The following is a 19,812-nucleotide window of genomic DNA, read 5'->3' on the forward strand; positions in this document are numbered from 1 at the left end:
GTAAAAGTTTTACTGTAGTAATGTTTGTATTGTTTTATTGTTGTTTTTCTAAGTCCTTAGGTTGCCGCTCACTCGTCGGGCACGCATGAAATGCATTGCGTGCATGAATCCATGAAAATCTGATCATGTTTGTTAGTTTAAATACTAATCAAATGAGATTTGGCAACATCTATTTGTCACAAATCTCAATATGTCCAAAATAGTTTTATAGTGCCTGGAAATTCTGCGTAATGATGGATATTTATCCTATACCGTTTTATTTTACAACAAAGACTTATTTAAGGGATTCATTTATAATAAAATGGTTGCATTATAATTCGCCATGTTTAAGGCAGAATTTTTGTATGGTCTATGGCCGCCATTATATGAAGCAAAATTAAAAACATCAAAATACATTGTAAAATGTTATTTTTGGGAACTATTTTGTGATAAGATTGCCACATACAGTAATAAAGTGTTTAATTAAATTAAAAACAAGAATTTTTGAAAATTTTATTTTATTATATTGTTTAAATTTATATGTAAACCTTAATCGAAATTAAAGCGCTTTAATTTTTTGCCAAATACATGCCTATAATCTACCAGTAAAATTTTCGGCGCAACAAAAATTGTCCCTACTTTTCAAACCCTATTAATGATTTTTTATATTACATATTTGTTGTACCTTCTGGCTCTACCCGCCATCTTCATTGTCGAGTAAAGTCTCCTTTTTAACAATCCACATCCTCTAGATTCATTTTACGACACGCTTAAAATATAATTTGCTCTTGTACCTCGTTAAATGATCAAATGTTTTTATTGTTCTGTTTCTTAGATGACCACTTAATACACAATAAAACTAGTTTTATAATAGTTATATAATGCTGTGTAAAATAGTTGCATAAGCGTTGTATACCCTTTTTATAGAACTTCTATACTACTAAACGGTTGTATAAAAATGGGCCTTTTTTGGTTGTAAAGCTATCATATTACGGTCATATAGCACGTTATATGAATTGAGGTATCCTATAAAAATTATCACATAGCTGTTTATACAACCTTTATAAAATAAAATTTGCTACTTGGGATACGATGGAAGCTAAGGAGACCAGTAGTTTATATCGTAATGAAATTTTGGCAGCATATGTAGGTTAATTGAAAGCATTTTATAAAAATACTAGCGTGTACCAGCGACTTCGTTCGCGTCGAATTAATCATTTGTAATGGTGATGATAAAATAAAGCAAGAATTTCCATTAACATACAAACTGGATAAAATTTTCTCACATTTATGTCAGCATGAGAAAAAACAATATGGCGATATTATTATATAACTTGGTAATATTTGAGGGGTAGTTTCATCTCGTTGGAATTTGACTTTCGAAAAAACCGTTTGCCAAAAATAAGCTTTTTACGTTAAGCAGTTTAAGCAGAATCGTGTTTAATCACAACTTTTTGGAACACCCTGTATGATTTTTTTAAAAAATTCAAAATATGTAAAAAAAACAAATAAATTATGCTTGTCCAAGCGTTTTCCCGAAAGACTAACCGTTTTTCAAATAACAAATATTGTAATATTTGAGGGGCGTTTTCACCCCCTTAGAATTTCCCCGAGTTTCCCCCGAAAATCCCTTCTTACCGAACCTCTACACCCTAAAGTGAATCTGTTTTCCAAAAATCAGCTTTCTACGTCAAGCGCTTTAAGCAGGATCGTGATTAATCAATGACCAGCTTTTTCGAAACACCCTGTATACATTTTTAAAAAATCTTAAAATATGTAAAAGAACAAAATAAAATATACGTGTTTAAGCGTTTTTTCGGAAACTTGACCGTTTTTTAAATAAAAAATATTGTAATATTTGAGGGGTGGTTTCACCCTCTTGGACCTGGAATTTCGAAAAATCCCTTCTTATCGAACCTCTACACCCTAGAATCAACCTGTATGCCAAAATTGAACTTCTTACGTTTTCTAACTAAATTTACTTCTTTACGTTTGAGCAGGATCGTGATTAATCAGTATGTCAGTCACTTAAGGATTTTATATATTAGTATAGATAAAGATCTACTGACACTAAAATCTACAGCCAACGACTAAAATATGTGTACGACTATGTGTTCGTGTCATTATAAGTGTAAATAATATTATAAGGATTGTAAACATATAAATACATTATATTTCACACATCCCTCTACGATCATATTTCATTTTTTCCCCGTCTAAACTTTCAGCAAAAAAGTATAAAAACACGGCGTATTCCTAAAGGGCCGAGCAGTTCTTTTTTCCTTCTTCCTCTGGAAAGGGACAAGGGCACGCCGAATTTATTATTAATAGCTGGTGTTCTGGAATATTCGGCTGGATCGTGTCGTTTTCTTTAGGACATCCCTGGATGACTCGCATGTTCTGAAGATAAATAGGCACTTTAGCCTAGTTTCCCAACTTTTTTATCGCTCTATCTGAATCACTCCTCCTTAGTTTTCAGGATAACTGGTAAAGAATAGAACGCAGGAGTTTGGGAAAGGATACTTAATGTGATTGTAAAAGCATTGTTTCTTTCCTGACGTTTAATATAATAAAAGTATTTTTTTATGTATTGTATCTATTTTTTTCCTTAAACCAAGAAAAGTACCAAGTAAAAAGTAAAGTGTCTCCGGTCTTTCTATAAAGCGAAGCGATGAAATAGTTATTTTCAATCGAAGTAGATCGCCGAGTAGCGACAGAAACCGTCGGCTCTTTTGATGTGGTGGGACCAAATTTTCTTTCTCTCTTTTGACGTGTTTGACAGATAGACTACGTATTTAACTGCTCAGCTTATGAAGTGGTCCTATAAACATGGTATACACTGCTCACAATTTGAAGTGGAATTAATTATAAAGTTTTATACATATCTTTTTTGTTTTGTTTTATCCTTATTTCTAAATTTTAATGTATAAAATATTTTACTGCTAATAAATAATTAAAAAAACGATTCGTTGCCTGAGGTATACTTGAAATAAAGTATATAGGGATATTTGATAAATGGCAACAGTGGCAACTTCGCTTCTTCGAATGACAGATAACCTACTTGTTTCGCGCAGCCGTAAAGAAAATTGAAAACGGGACTGTCGCTACTCGTCGGTTTAGGTACTCTGGTTCTATTTCTATTCGATGGTACAGAAATCCAGTGACAATACAGCAAATTTCCTTTTTTTGTCAAATTTAATGCTCTAATGAAAAATCACATATTTCCAGGTATTTTTATTTTGCAAAATAAAAAGGAAAACACAGCTGCAGGATTGCACAAGAACAAGTGTAAAGTAATAAGTTATTTTCGCGATAGCGTGTGCTAGTTAAGTAGTTAAGAAGACGTGTGCTTGATTCGCGATAGCATGTGATAGATATGGGAATGCGGCCCGGGCTCCCCGAGGGCCACTGGTCAAACAATCAGATTATTTATATTATATTTATTTAATACTATTAATATACCGAATGATCGATGAAAAAAAAAAGAAATGGCACAAAGTTGGCTTGGAAAATGATGATCGATGACATACGGCTTTCTGAACAAAGTATCACAATATGACATGGCCAGATCTATAGTTTTACATCACTTGATGTTTAAAGTCATAGGCTACTGGTTAAAATCATCAAGAAAAATGTACCCTTAAAAACTAGATCTTAAATAACTTAAAAACGATTTATTTTAGGTATAGGAACATGTATAATCAAAAAGTAACGAATTGGAAAACCTTTTCACTAGTGAAATAAAAAAGGTTCAATTCATCATTCTCAACTCCATGACAGCTGCGGCCATTACTATATGACATTCGAACAATTTAATTTTTGAAATAAATAGCCATATGTCTTATATCACAGTGGCTGTGGTAATCACTAAATTTGACGTTTAGTCTATACACATTTTTTTGACAGGAGTGTTTTTTCGTCCAAAAATTTTAAATATATTTTTCTCAAAAACAGTTAAGATTAGATATAGAGTGTTTAATATCAAAATTCATAAAATTTTACAGAGAATTTAATTATGTAATGAAAAATGGGGACACCTATTTAAAATAAGAAAGTTGCTGTTAACTTCCGGTATTTCCGAAAGTGTCGCCATATTGAAAATATTTCTAGAGCTGAATTGCGATACTTGGTGAAATTCACTATCGCCCATTCCTAGTCCATATTAGCCTTATTGATAAAAAGAAGACGTTAACTCAATATTTACTTTACTTTTTAAAACCTCATTTATTTTTATATTTCTTTCATGGCATAATAATCGTATCATCTGCTGATTATATCTATTTCAAATACAGACGATTCTCCTAACTTTGTTTCAAATAAAGTCTCATCTAATCATTGCGCCGCTCTTGGCGATAAATCGTCGCGTCTTGTCTTCCCGTTTAAAGCCCATATAAGAACGTAAAATAGCCGATTTCCGCATCTCTAAGTGAATACGTATGTTAACTAGGCCTTAAAATCATGTCGGAACTGTAAAATCCGGCCGTAGAATGATCACTTGGCGTTTACACGCCATGAATAGATCGGACGGGATGGAGCTGTAAAGATGTCGTAAAGGAAATTTTAAAAGTCCCCTTTTATTTACCTCCTCGTTTCCATAAATCAAGAGATTTATTGAATAATCACGAAATTTAAGAGGCGTTGAAAAGATTGCACTAGTTTTTAATATCCCCTTTAGGCTTTTCTCTTGAATGAACTTCCGGAAATTAATAGAAGGAAACATTTTCATGGAGAACTTTAGATGAAATCTTTGAACCCAGAATGCAAATTAGATTCTTTTAGGTGACTTTTGACCTATTCCACTATGAAGCCCTTCCACTATATAGCGGAAACAAGAAATAGCTATTTTATCTAATAGTCAAGCAGCCTTAAGAGTGATTAACAGAAATTTGGTCATCGAAAAAGAAAATAAAGTCCCTTGAACAGAGATTCCAAGTGTCATCTTTCATAACATAGAAAGCCAAGCCAACAAATTCATGACTGCGATTTTAGTTTATTTGAGTAAAGTCAATTAACTTTAACTAATAATAACAATTATTGTAACTAATATTAAACTACTTGTTAAAGATAAGTGAAAAATATTCTTGTTTTGTCATGGTAATTATGATGTTATAGCGTAGTTGTATTAAAAATATAGGTAAAAATAGAAAAAATTGGAATAAACTACTAAAAATAAGTATTTAACATACTTAATAAAAGTTGAAGAGTTTTGTAAATTCTATCAGATAAAATGATAATATATAGGGTGTACCATTTAAAAAACTTGATATTTTTTAATTTAACTAGTTGAAATTCATAAATATGTTTTGAACACTCTGTAGCATTTAACTAAAATATGTTTACATATATCTTTTTCTTTTTCATCTCTATAAAACTCCAACTAAATTTTGGTACTCCAACTTTGGCACCAAATAAAAAAGTTAACTTTTTCCACTAATTGGAAATTCCTACCACTAATTTTGATTACATGAACAAACTTCCACGCTAATTAAAACAGCTAATTTATTCCAACAATTGGGAGGTTTTGAATAAAGCTTTAATACCACTAATTTTAGAGGAACAAACGTCTCCGCTAATTGAAACCACTAATTTCAAGGTTCTAAATGAATCTTAAGATGGACCTACTTATATTCTGTGCCTTTTTTCTCCAATATAAATAACAAAAGGGCCTGCCCAAACGAGCCGTTCGCTAGCAAATGGCCCCGGTGAATAAATCAGGAGTTCCAAAAGCAAAATAATAAGCGCTCTCGCGCATATCCGTTTCCACTATTTCGGGGGCGGTAAATATTTGATCTGTGGTTGATGCCCGCTTCCCGCATGTTTGTTGGCAATTTGCGCTACGTGCCGGATAACTCCGCCAGTTTTACCTGTCAAAACTTAAACCAGACACCGCGTACGGACTAACGTATGTTTGTTCGGGGATTCTGCTTACATTTACGAATAAATTTTCCATCGCTCGCTCTATATATCCGTCGCTGCAGCTCTTTTGTTTCGGGTTATTTATGAAAAGAGTAATGCGATGCGGTGGCTGAGATACATCTATTCTATTGAAGTAAACAGTAGCAGTGGCTTAAAACTAAAACACTTTATTTCTGAATTGAATATAAGCTTATATCGTCTTGGTCACGCTAACCATAAATAGAGTCATAATAAGCCAGTAAACGTAGCCGAGTATTATATGTAAAGGTGGAAAAAATTAGTAACCAACCAATCTCAACGGGAATATGTAGATAATGATCTCCTATTTAACCCCTCAAAAGTCCCATTTGGTCCCAGTGGGGGAAGTTTTTAAGGACGGGGAAGGAATTTAGAATATTTTACCTTTAATATTTTTTTTCTAAAATAAATAGTAATAGAGATTCTGACACCTCTTCAATCAGCAGAAGATGCAGCGCCCCACTTGACCTACTAAAATTATTTTATTGCAATTGCAATGAGAGTCAGCAGTGTTCTAAAAATTGTTCTTGCAGTTGCCGTAATTGCTTAAAACTGGGTTTTGCATGTTCTTCAAAGTGTGGTCAGTGCTACGGAATCAGTTGCATAAACTTCTGTATTTTGCTCTTTCTGCTCAGGATGACGTCATAGTAGATTTTATTTAATAACTTTAATTTAATAATATTTTTTTTAACAATAATTTTATTTAATAAATAATATTTAAACGTTATTTTTAATTGTTTTAATGCTTAAATTTATACTTGGTTTATCTATTTTAACACTATACCGGTAACGCAAAAATTGTAATATTATAGCTGATTGGTTTAAAGAAACTGGAAAATTTATAAACCGTATAGTAAAAAATTGCTCTATCTCTATTACTATTTATTTTAGAAATAAAATGATTAAAGGTAAAATATTCTACATTAATTCTCTACAAAAAACATAGCTTTAGTTTTTTCGAAAAATGTTACGTTTACGTTACGAAAATATCCAAGATGGCAGCTGTTTTTTTCAACCCCCACTGAGACCGAATGGGACTTTTGGGGGGTTAAATAGGAGATCATTATCTACACATTCCCGTTGAGATCGGTTGGTTACTAATTTTTTCCACCTCAATCTCCAGATTGACTGGCATATAACTCCCTTGGGATATTATTAACGGGAATTAAGATGCCATAATTCCCTCTGTCTTTTATACAGGGTGGCGCCTCTTATACGAGACGAAGGCTCCAAGGAGAACCGTTGTTTATTTCGAAATGAAATTTTGGGAGCATAATTGTAGGTTAATGAAAGTATTTTATAAAATATATAGAGTTATACAGGGTGTCTCCAAACAAGTACATATCAAAGTTGTGTTTTTTGTAATGGACCACCCATATAAACTGATTTTCGGATTCTAGAAAAAAAAATAAAAGTTAGTTTTATTAAAGAAACCTGTGCCTAAACTGTAAGGATTTTGATATATTTCACATTTTGTGAAAATGAAGAATACATTTTAAACATCAATAACAGCTACCTAAATTTTAATTTACCTGATATTTAATTACAATAACGATTGTATGTTAAAGCAAATTAAAATTTGACCCGAAAAGTTATACGAGGTGAGACAAAATTAATATGGAACATTGGTCACTTTCAAAAGCAAGTTACTTCTTTATTCTAAATGGAACACTCAGTATATTATTCCAGTGTTCAATGGGGAATTCGAATATCTTCAAAATATTATTAGGTTGCCTACCTCTCAGACAAATATTTTCGTAGATATTTTAAAAAATGTTAAAGTTCTAAAACAGATATAAAAAAGGAAGATATGATTTACGACAAAATAATGCGCTTCACTAAGGAGAAACGCAGTCATTTATTTTATATTCCTTCATTAATATATTTCCGTCCGACCTTCTAATGAAAGAATACTTTTGCGGCATTTTTACCGCGTCGCCGACAATGAAACGGTCGCGTTCAAAGACAAAAGGATGACAAATTGTTCGCTTTAATTAGAAGCATTCCACATAACCGGCCAAGATTTATAGATCTTTTTACCAATGGCGCAAATACGTGGCCCACACCAGCCAGCAGTAGAAAGCATGAGGATGATTTATAAATGTCAAGATTTGCAAAAAAATACCGTTACGGTTAGCTAGAGACAGAGTATTTTGCGGATTTCTTTTTGGGAGCATCTATGCCAAATTCTTCGTTAAAAAGTCTGGAGAATTAGCAAAATAAAACACTAAATCACCACAATACACCAAAATACTTTTACTTTTACACTGGACGCGCGTTTCGCTAACCATGTTAGCATCATCAGCAGATGATTATAAACTAAAGTACAATCTACAAGTTGGGCGTGGCAAAATCTAGCCAACCGAGTCAGAGTCTACTAAGAGTAACATAATAAAAACAGAAGGCAAGTATTTTTTCAAGCGCATGGAATCTACCGTCAGATTAAGTGATTATGTAACAAATACTTCGTATTTTTGCTCTCTCCGACTTACTAGATTGCTATAGCGATTCACTTCTATACATGTAAATGCCGCACGGTGGAGTATTAGCATGAAAAAAGTGATCGAAATTCGAAAAAGCAAATGTGGTTAAGCTTTCCCCAAAAAAGATAAATGATAAGTTAAATCTTGTCTGCCATGAATGGCGTTGCTATGGGTGTGTTTAGTTGCATTCATTTGTTTCAACGAAACGTCAAAGTTGTTACTTCTCACAGATAAGAGGTAAATGGCTAAATTTTATGTTTAAAATTATAAATTGTTGTTGTTCTTGTGCTCCTTTTACGTTTATATTATTGTTTTGATTGAAAATGGCTCAGCAAGCTGTAGGTATGTATTCTACAAAAACGTATTATTTATTTTGATATTCTCTATACTACCGATTTTTTTTGCAACTAAAAGTTAGGCGTTCAGAAGATTTGATTAAATTTGTGACATTTTTATTATACTTAGAGATTTAGTTGCGCATTTCGAAGAATTCAGCATATTGTCTATATACCGTTTACTTAGTAAACATTGGGCTTTCATACAATAAAATAAAATACTGCGACCTTTTGCGACTTTGCTGATAAAATGAGAAAAACATTCTTGGTTTCCTCTAATTTGCAAATCAGTGATGATCATTGTTGTGTACAAAGCGATCGCATTGTAGTGCGATTAGCAGTATAGCACAATTTGGCATTAGTAGCGGCTTTAGTGGTATGGGCATTGGTCGCGGATCAGTCGTAGCATAGTAGTATTAGTTGCAATATTACTACTGGTATTAGTGGTATTATAAATAAATAATAAATAAATAAATGCCTTTATTGTCAAAAAATTTTTCAATTTGTGGACAAAGGTAAACTAACAAACAAAGTAAAAAAACAAGGTACACAAACAAACAAACAAAAGATAATACAAAACATTATACAAATAATTTTGTCAGTCTTATTGTTAAAATAAACATATATAAATGTTTACAATGTCAAAGAACAAAAAAAATTAAAATAATATTCAAAAATATTTAGCCAGTTTATAGCAAAATATCAATGACCTCTAAATAAATTAATTTCGATGTCATTAGTAAATATAGCAATAGCAAACATTAGACCAGTGGTTTCAAGATCAAATTCGATTTTCAATTCAAATATAATTCATTTACGGCGTAGAAAGCCTTGTATAGTAAATAAGAGTTCAATGCTTTGCGAAATGAAAAAAATGATGTTATGGATTTGATTTCAAATGGCAGGTGATTGTGCATTTTTTTCGAGTTGTATAATATTGAACTTTTAACTAACTCTCAGCGTGGGGTAGGTAGATAAAGATCTTGCTCCGCGTTCCTGAGTGGATAAGTGTGAGCTGGCCTTTCTTGAGAAGCTGATACATGTTTACTTATTAGGCAAACGGATTCAAATATAAATAAGGAAGGAAGAGTCAATATTTTTAATTCTCTAAAAAAGCTCCGGCAATGAATTCTGCTGTTTAGTCCCAGTGAATATCGAACAGCTCTCTTCTGGAGCTTGAAAATGCGGTCAAATTGAGCCGCACAACACGTACCCCAGAATGGAAGGGCATACCTGAGGTGCGACTCAAAAAGTGCATAATAAACAGTTCTAGCCACTGACAAGTTAAGCTCCTTAGAAACAGACCTTAATGCAAAACAGGCAGAGCTCAATTTTTTCGACAAAGCTTCGATATGTATGTCCCATTTAAGAGAATTGTCCACAACAAGCCCTAAGAATTTTACGGATTTTACGACGTCAATGGTGGTATTGTCAAGTACAAAAGGCTGCAACGAGTTTTTATACGACAAGACATTTTGGAAAAATACCATTTTGGAACGACATGTTTATTAAAGTTGTTAGGTGATTCAGAGTGCTTTCTGGCAGATTCGAAAACATTTTTAAAGTTAGCCCGTCGGTCCCAGAAGAGGATTTATTTTTGATGGTATTAATTGTACTGCGAAGCTCTTCAAGAACTACGGGCGAAAAAAAGAAACTGTGTAAGTTTACATTATCATTAGAGAGATAAGAAAGTGGATCATGAGGAGGACATATGGTATTAGTTAAGTTTTTCGCTACATTTACAAAGTAATCGTTAAGGTTCTCAGGCGAGGTAGAGATATTGCTAGACGAAGAAGCTTTGTTTCTCAACTCATTCATAATAGACCATGTTTCCTTAGCAACATTACCAGAATTGACTATTCTCCTATTATAATAAAGGTCCTTAGCGGCTCTTATAGTCTTATGATAAATTTTTCTGTATAGTTTTACGTAAATATGGAAGAAGAGACTGTCTGCGAATTTTTTTAAGTGAGATAATGAACGCATGTTTTTAGAAGATATGCGTAGACCTTTAGTGGTCCAAGGTTTATTATGCTTATTTTTTATAGGCCTAAGAGGAAAGGATTCGAACGCTAGACTGGTTAATGTTTTTACGAAAATAGAAAATTCGGTGTCGACATCATAAGAGCTAGTATCCCAGTTGGTTGTTTTACATAAGTGGCTGAACTTTTGAGCATTCTTTTCTGAAAAAATACGGCATAATTTACGAGGGGCATTTTTGATTTTGGACTTTATCGAAAGTTCAGTTAAAACTGCTTCATGATCAGAGAGACCCGAGCTAAAGACGTTGCAGGCGATGGAGTTAGGATCAAAAGATGACACAACATAGTTTATAGTACTAGAACTGGTATTGGATATTCTGGTAGGTGAGCCTACATGCATGGCCATTCCAAAAGAATCATAAATGGACTGAAGAAGAAGAACATTGATTATTGATTATTGCCAGTGGAAACACTGGAACAGTGATTTTTCTTTTTTTTAGAATCGACGAATTATCCTTTATTTTGTTCATATTATTTCCTCTTTAATTGAAAATAGCAATAATTTATAATATAAGGTGTACATAAAAAAAATTCGATCAACTATCGGTGTCAAATACCCCACTGTGCGCCGACCCAAAGTTTCGCTTACAAGCAGGGTATGATCTGGGATCTAGGTTTATAAAAAACATCGATGTTGGCTATATGTAAGTTCATCGAATGTCCGAAAATAATTTTTCTTTCATACGACATTCTACAACGTTTCTGACCATTAAAATCACTCGGATATCGCGATGCGCCCGCCCTTTTACCCTGTTTTTCCCCCGACTAGCGAGCGAAGAGCTTTCCGCTGGAATGGCGCGCGACGCGGCGCGCTTTTCAGTTCGCGCGCGCCTTTCGTACGCGGAGCTTGTGCCGCTCGCCCGTCTGAACCGCGCTTAACGTGCTTTCGCGTCGCTATCCATAACACGACCGCCACATTTGCCGCTGTCGAATTTTGGAAATTTCGTTTTTTTTTGTCGTATCGGTGGATCTTCAGTGTTTGTTAGTGAGTGGGTTTTGAGAATTCCAGTTTATATAGTGTTGGATAGTTTGACGAAAGTTTGTTTGGGTCTTTTGAGTGTTTGGATACGATTTAAACTTTTTGCTTATTAGGTGAGTGCTTTATTTTTTTAATGTTATAGTTTTGAGGATAAATAAAAGAACTCTTTTTTTAGAATAATATCCAAATAAAACTATTTCTTTGTAGTAGTAACTTTGGTTACATATTATTTTGCTGCTCACAGCAAATTTTCAGCAAATATAGAAAGTTTAATATCTGTTGAAAATTCTATATTTTAGTGTATTTTTCATAGTAGCTTTAAATTATTATTATTGTTTTAACAATAATTACACTGCACTTATTTAAAAAAATACAAGATTCGCATAAAGTCTTGCAGCAAGATGGAACAAGTCTATGGATGGAACGTACAAGAGCAAGACCAAGAAAGTCTTGGTCTTGCATTTGTCCATCACTACTCTTAGACTGCACTATAACTTCAATAACATTCTTGGCTAATTTATATAATTATTCGCATAAACGTTATTCAATATTAAGTTTATATGTTTTTGTTTAACAGCTTTAACTATATTTTAGGGTTCCTTCGAGGGTTCTTTAATTTGAAAGAAATTATAATCAATAAAAACAATTGTGAAATTAGCTTAAGGATATAAAAAACTAGGGATTTTTGAATTATTTTTAATTTTATACCAATATAGTTATACGGGGTGAGTCTTAAATATTTACCCACGTACTTATCATAAATGTCATAAAATAATAAAACCCGTAAAGCGAACATCTAAATTTTTCAATTTCAGATTTGTAAAAAATAATTGCTTAATTATACAGGGTGAGTCTTCAATACGTGCAAATATTTTTAGGGGTAGTATATATTTCGACCCCACAGAAACAGGTCTATGAGGTTTTTTGCAAAAAAAATTGTTGAAAATTTGATATTTTTCTTGGCAATTTCCATGAAATTATAAAAAAACTTTTTAGTGCTTCTAGTCTAAACAAGTAGAAAAAATTTCTTTGAAGAAATTTTGGTAATTTTTTAAATTTTTAGTTAAAAAACATAATAAAATATAAATCTTCATAATATGGCAACTGGCAACATAGGTAGTGGATTAAATTTACAAGAAAGAAAACTCAGTAAATATCCAGTGGTTCTCAAAATTTAAGCCAAAAATATTTTTTAAGTAAAATATATCAGGGTTGGTAGATTTTGATAAGAGAAATATATTTTCTCTTCTATTTTCTCTGCCGATTTTCAAATTCAGTCCAAAATAACCCAGTTATTTTATTTTGAAAATAAAAAAAAATGTTTGCTTAAATTTTTAAAACCACTGGATTAGTAAAAATGTTATTTAAAATGAAATTTGCTGAAACTTCTACAACTATCTTAAGCTTTATTTATATTTATGTACCTATTCACTTTTCAAGATAGGTTTCTATGCGGATTTTTTCAAAGACATCAGTTTTAAGTGTGTATTAAATAATGTTGAACAAGTTTAAGTAATTACTTATATGCAATTCGGAAATCAAGAAATGTTATCTATACGGTTATATTTACTTTAGAGGAAAATAAATAGTTCCTGATATTCAAAAATAATGAAAATACCGAAATATGAAATAATCTTAAATCAAACTGGTTAAATGTAAAGTCTATGAAAATATCTGAGTTCAATTAGATATAATTAGACTAAAATCATAAATATCGGCGATACGATTTATATAAACAATTAATTTTCATCTTCTACAACTGTCTATTATTTTTTTTTCAATAATAATTTTGGAATTATTCGAAAATTACTAAAAAATATAGAAATATTGAATATCAATTTTTATTACGATTTTTATTAATAGAATTTTCTTTCCGGGAATTAGTTTCCTCAGCTTTTATGAAAAGTAAAGTGAAATATTTAGTCAAAGAAGTAAACTTAAATTTCAATTTAAAACATGGGATGCTATTCAGGAATATTAAATAGAACTTTTAATGCATTTTGAGATTTTTGAAAAAATTTAATTATATTTTTCACCTATTTTCAAAATATGTACCTATATTAGGTATCCAAAATATCGAAATATAATATGTTTTGTCTTAAAGTGAGGCAATAAGTGTATTTGAAATATATAATTAATTATATAAAATTATTTTTAACAAATTTAAATTGAAAAATTTAGATTTTCCTTACAGGTTTTAGTATTTTATGACATTTATTATAAGTGTGTGGGTAAATATTTGGCAGTATCAATAAAATCATAAAATTATTTAGTTTGCGGCTGATAAGAATGAAGTACCAGTGAAGTTAACACGAATTTGATAAATACTGTTTACATATACAGGGCGAGTCTTAAATAAATGCAAATATATTCAGGGCTGGGAGATATCGATAAAAGAAACATTTTTTCTCTTCACCGTTTTTATTCAGATAAGTCCAAAATAACTGAGATATTTTACTTTGAACATTTAAAAAAAATATATTTTTTGGTTAAATTTTGAGAACCACTGGGTTTTCTTCCTTGTAAATTTAATCTAGTACCTGTTTTGCAATATTACGAAGAATTTAAAAAGAAATGAAAGAAATTTTATTTTTTAATTAAAAACCGAGTAAAAAACTAAAAAGAAATCCAAGTAATTCCAAATTTTTCTTACTAGCTGACCTTGCAGTCGAACATTGTTCTTATACAAGATAGCTTAATAGCCGTAAAAACTCATCGCAACTTTATTAGAATATTTTGAACGGAAAACGGTAGTAATGGCCCTTTATGTCCTTTAAGCGCTGTTAAGAAAGTGAGTTTTGCTGATGTAAATAATAACTGTTTATATATTTTTAATTAATTTATTTTTATTTCCTAAAATATTTTGATTAAAAGAAAATATGTAAAAGTAGACAACGCTGTGCCGGTCTAGCTTAATCACGTGACGAAAGTTTATTTGATATGAACTATATTTATGGTTGATTGGATTAAAACAGTCTTTTTATTATTGAAAAAGTTGTCAACAGGTAGTGTGAAATTATATACGGTTATGCCGAGGAGTGTAGAAATGATGAAGAAATCGTTAAACCAAGAGCTACTCACAAATGTTGAAGGAAATAACTAAGCTAATAACTAATATGTGTCTATTGAATCTAAAAATCTTGTAAAAAATAAAAAAAACTATATAAAATAAAAAAAAATTAAAAAAAATATAAAAAAATAATTATACGCGTAAATTAATTTTTAAAATAACTAGTGTACCAAACTGTCAATTTTATACACTCTCTTATTATACCGAACGTTTTAATCTTCCTCCAAGATCAACCAAACAAACTCCAGCTTACAGAGAGTGAAAATTTCTCTCTCTATCCTCATTTCTCGACTAGCAGACTTCATAAAATATGAAAATTTTTAATTATACGCGTAATAAAAGAGCGATGGTCGCTTCCTGTGGGAGCAGGGAGAGGCGACTTTTTTAATTCCTCCACTTTGTGCGATGAAAAGGACGTTTTTGACCCCCCAGCTCCCGCGGTGCAGCCGCTTAAAAGCTCAGGTCGGGGAAAAACCTTTTAGAAGCTGAGCGAAACCGTGGAATTTACTCCAGACGCTTGTTTCTGCAACTGGCCTAATTAATTTTACGGCTTATTTCGATGTTTTAATTCGATTTTACGTTTTGGTTTGGAATTTTCAACTGAAAATGCCTAATTAAGTTCATTTTTTTCTTGTTTTTCCAATTTTTAAGCTCTATGGCTCGCTGTAAGGCATACCCAAGTAGCATTTTCACGACTTGCGACCATATGTTTACTAATCACAACGTTGGATTAGTTACAAAAAATAGTTAGCTCCCTACCTTGGGTATTAAAATAAATTTAAACGTTTTTATAACGTTGTGCCGACGTTGGACTAGTACTACAGCAAAGTAGGAAGCTTCTGCGACGTCGAATAAACGTTGTCTTGTAACCTTTTTTGCTTAAGTGATCTTTAGGTGATTCGGACAACGTAGTTACAACGTTGGACAATATAGAGTTTTCCGACGTCAGTTTCAGGACCTATTCCAACGTTATGCAAACGTCGTCTGTTTTACTAATTACAACGTTGTTTAGATTTCCTTATTCTTACGTTGGTAGGACGTCGAGTCACTACCTTTTTGCAACTGTATTGAACCATAACCTTAAATTTTAAATTTTCACTTCATTGTTCTGTTCAGTCAGACAGTTCAGTGCTGTTTTTGTTTTTATAAAAAAAACTTAATTAAAATGGGACATAAGAAAGGTACATATAAAACTAAATTTAAATATACATCGACATATATTACCGATAGTTTATCCACTCCCTCGTTTATTTATATTATAGAGGGCGGCACAAGCTAGACTCTAGGATGACTAAATTAGGCAATCTTGCGACTAGTATACTACCTGTTAAGGCCGAACTGCGACTTTATTAGTCCAGTATGCGACTACTCGAACTACTCCATCTTAATCCCCAAAACAACAAAGTGAAAGCCGCCATGTTGTTAAATAAGAAAATGTTTCGTTCCTAAAATAGCAATTCCTACTTTTGAATACATTAACTTGAAATATTTGACCCTAAAAACACGCGGAAACAATTTTTTCGACTGCGAATAAATTATTCTCATTTTACTAAAAAAAAATTCAAGAAAATTTTTTAAAACTTCTTTAATTTTAAGGCCCATTAGTATTTTTCAAAGTAGAAACAATACATTTATCAATAAAGTTATTTGCGTTTAACTTTTTTTGCCTTGGGTAACGAGTTACAGAGTCGGTTAAAGTGTTTCAATAATTATGATCTTCAAACATCCTCCACACTTAAATACTTTTGTTTTGTTTTCCTTCACTGCCATTTGACATATGTCTCTAACTAAATCATAAAAGTAACATTTTTACTATAATTATCCCAATTTAGGATAAAACGCGACTTAGACGCCATATTAGTTTTGTATTTCTGTGAATTAGGATTTTAAACAACGTTGCAGTTTGTACTAAATTAGGCTTCTAGCCAACGTCGGTATCCAACGTCGTTTCGACCCAAAAATTATTCTCCAAACTAGTGCAGACTAGGGTTGGCACGAGGTTGTGCCGACGTTGCGCCCCGACGTTTGGTCGCGTGACACAACGTTGTCCCGACGTCCAAATGCTGCTTGGGTAGTTCGTTTATACTACAGATGAATATATCCATTATGAAGTGAATCCATAAATTTTAAAATCAAGTTTGATAAGCAAGACATACATAGGTATGTACAGTGTGTCCCATTTTGGTTGAAATCATAGGGTACCTCCGTTATTAGTGAATATAGAAGGGTGCGGTTTGCACAAACCTGTCCCACTTTTTCGTCAAACGGAAGATGCTGCAAACAAAATTTTCATAGCCCTCTTCATTTCTGAGCTACAGGGTCTTTTCAAAAATTTTGCAATTTGGGACACTCCCTGTATCTCTGTTATTGTTAAAGGTATCGAGAAGGCGAAAACTGCTTATTGTAGAACTTTTTACGTAGAATACAGTGGCGTAGTCTGTTTTTCTAGCAAAAAAATATTTTTGAAAATACGAACTAAAGTTATGTTTTTTCAAATGGAACACCCTGTATATTTATAAATCATATGATCTGTCTTGCTACGAGCTTCTCAAAAATATATATCACTCTATATTTATTTTCACTATTTACTGCAATATTTAAAATATATCATTTTCTTATTAGTAGGCCGTGATAAATAACAAAAAATCAAAATGGTATTTACTAAAATAGTCATACACATATTAAAATTTATTTGGGATGATATATTTTACTTTTGAAATAACTGTTACCACTGAAACTGTGAATATATTTTTCTTTTTTTTATAACGGGATGGGTTTGCAAATATCTAAATCTTGAATTATTAAAGCATTTTTCAGGTGTTCGACATTGTTGTAGTGCCCACAATATATTTCGTATTTCAAAAATCCCCAAAATCAGAAATCGAGAACGGCGAAATCCGGGAATCGAGGAGGCTATCAATATGCGTTCATTGGTTCTAATTCGTTGATTTGAAAAATAATAATTTAACAGTATTCTAATATTTCCATAGTTATGAGGGAGAATGTTCCCCATCTTGCTGAAAGTATATTTCACGTAAATTAGCTAAAGGAATATCTAAAATTTCCGATACGATAGATTATTCTTACGTATACACGTATTCCAAGATTTACAAATAGCGGTAGAGAGTTAAGTTTTCCTAATATATAAAGAATTTATTAGCGGCTCATGTGTCGGCGGTACGGAACCCAGGTTTTGCTTCCATATAACATGGTGGGAATGATTATTGCTCGGTACACTGCAAGTTTCGTTTTTGTGCTCAAGTCATGATTGTAGAAAACCCTGTCTTTTAATTTCCAGAATGCTCTTGAGGCACTGCTAATCCTGTGCTGAATTTCACAGTCGATATTGGCCTTTTCCGAAATCAAAAGCAACAGTAATCCCGTAAAAAAAACATCAAATGTGAAAAATGTAATGTAATAAAAAAATAGAACGCCTGAACTAGACATGGCAGATTTAAAGGCCACAGCATGCGGAAGTTATTCATATTAAGCAAATGTTTTACATTACTAGTATTTTATATTTGGATATTAAGGTATTTCAAAGTAAACGATATTAATAACTGTTTCAGAAACAATTTTGAGAATTCAGTTATTAATTGGAATTTTATTTTATTAGTATATATTTTGTAGTTATTAGGAATTTTTTACATTTTTATAATATAATTTAAACTGTAATTCTTTAAATATTTTAATATTGAACTTAATGAATTATTTTGTAATTTGATTTTTGATTAAATAATTTTAAATGCCTATCCAGTTTATTTTTTTAAATTTTCTTTTTATTGCTTTCCAAAAACAATATGGTATATTCCGTTATACTCTTTTTTCTGTTACATACATATTTTATCAGTTTTAATTGATGTATCGAATAACTTAGTACCTTAGTTATTAGGAAAGAAATTCAGATTTGTTTATTTTTTTAACTACTATCTGTGAAAAATAAGATGTAAATAAAAAGACGTGAAAAAATGCAAGACTGCAAGAGTCTTGCATTTTTTCAGTCTTGCATGTCTTTGTCTTCCAGATTTAACGGTAGTCTTGCTCTTTTTGTGCAAGACCAAGACCAATACTAGTTTCGCTCATCACTGCCTGTGTTCTAGAAATGTTTAAAAAAAATGAAAAAAGTCTAGTTTGTTCTGTTTAAGTTGTGAAGCATTAACGCTATTTTCAAGAAAAAAGAGTAGATTACAGTTACAGCTAAAACATCATCTAGATTATCTCGTTGGATAGGTAACAAGGCTATTAAAGAGATACTACCGTATGATCGAAAAAATACGGCGTTCAGTTGGCTTGGAAATGAACATCGATGACATTCTCATGATATAATTTTACATATATGCTTGGTGCATTTTAGTTGATTTCAACAAAGTCCTACCGCCGCGTTTCAACGGCAGAAGTCAGAAATTATTAGTATATATTTTATGCCCCTGCGCTGTCTCGGTTACAGTTTTTGTTGATCGCATTAAAATAATATTGAAATCGTGATTTTGTCATAATATTTAAGTATTTTAGTTTTTTGATAGTGCAATTATTAAGACTATAAAACACTTACAATTACGAAGTTGTGTGATGTAACGCTGTTTCGGGTAGTAAAAATATAGAATAGTAGTGAAAAAGAATTCGAACTAGGCGTCGTGTTGTATTGTGACAATTTCAAATGTTAATAAAATTGCCAAAAAAAGTTAACGCGTAAAGTAATAATATAATAAGCAATAACTCAACTTTCCCGGATATTCGACTTTCCCGAAACAACATTTTATAGCTTCATAGTTTCTCACACCGATTTGATCAAAACCAAAAATGGATTCAAGCAGTTCGACCAAACAAGTGAGTAAACAAAGTGCCTCGTTGCATAATCAAAAACTTAAACAGACATATACTAAGAGAGGATAAAATATAATTTGCAATATTAATAGTATACTTTTTTTGATCGACTAGCGATTAAATGTTTTATGAACATCTTCTAAAATTATAATTATGTACCTTTAAC

At 31.8% G+C, this 19,812-nt stretch overlaps 1 protein-coding gene across 1 annotated transcript in view; it reads left to right on the plus strand.

The window, feature by feature from the left end:
• Window positions 1–11,605: 11,605 nt before the first annotated feature.
• LOC115881660 (netrin receptor UNC5C) overlaps window positions 11,606–19,812 on the plus strand; it is a 452,006-nt gene continuing 443,799 nt past the window's right edge. The window contains exon 1 of the mRNA XM_030899233.1: window positions 11,606–11,865. The gene's annotated coding sequence lies outside the window, so the exon portion shown is untranslated. The remainder of the gene's footprint in view (window positions 11,866–19,812) is intronic.

The sequence above is a fragment of the Sitophilus oryzae genome, unplaced genomic scaffold (genome assembly GCF_002938485.1).
Source record: "Sitophilus oryzae breed Bouriz unplaced genomic scaffold, Soryzae_2.0 scaffold_172_pilon_pilon, whole genome shotgun sequence".
Lineage (NCBI taxonomy): Eukaryota > Metazoa > Arthropoda > Insecta > Coleoptera > Curculionidae > Sitophilus > Sitophilus oryzae.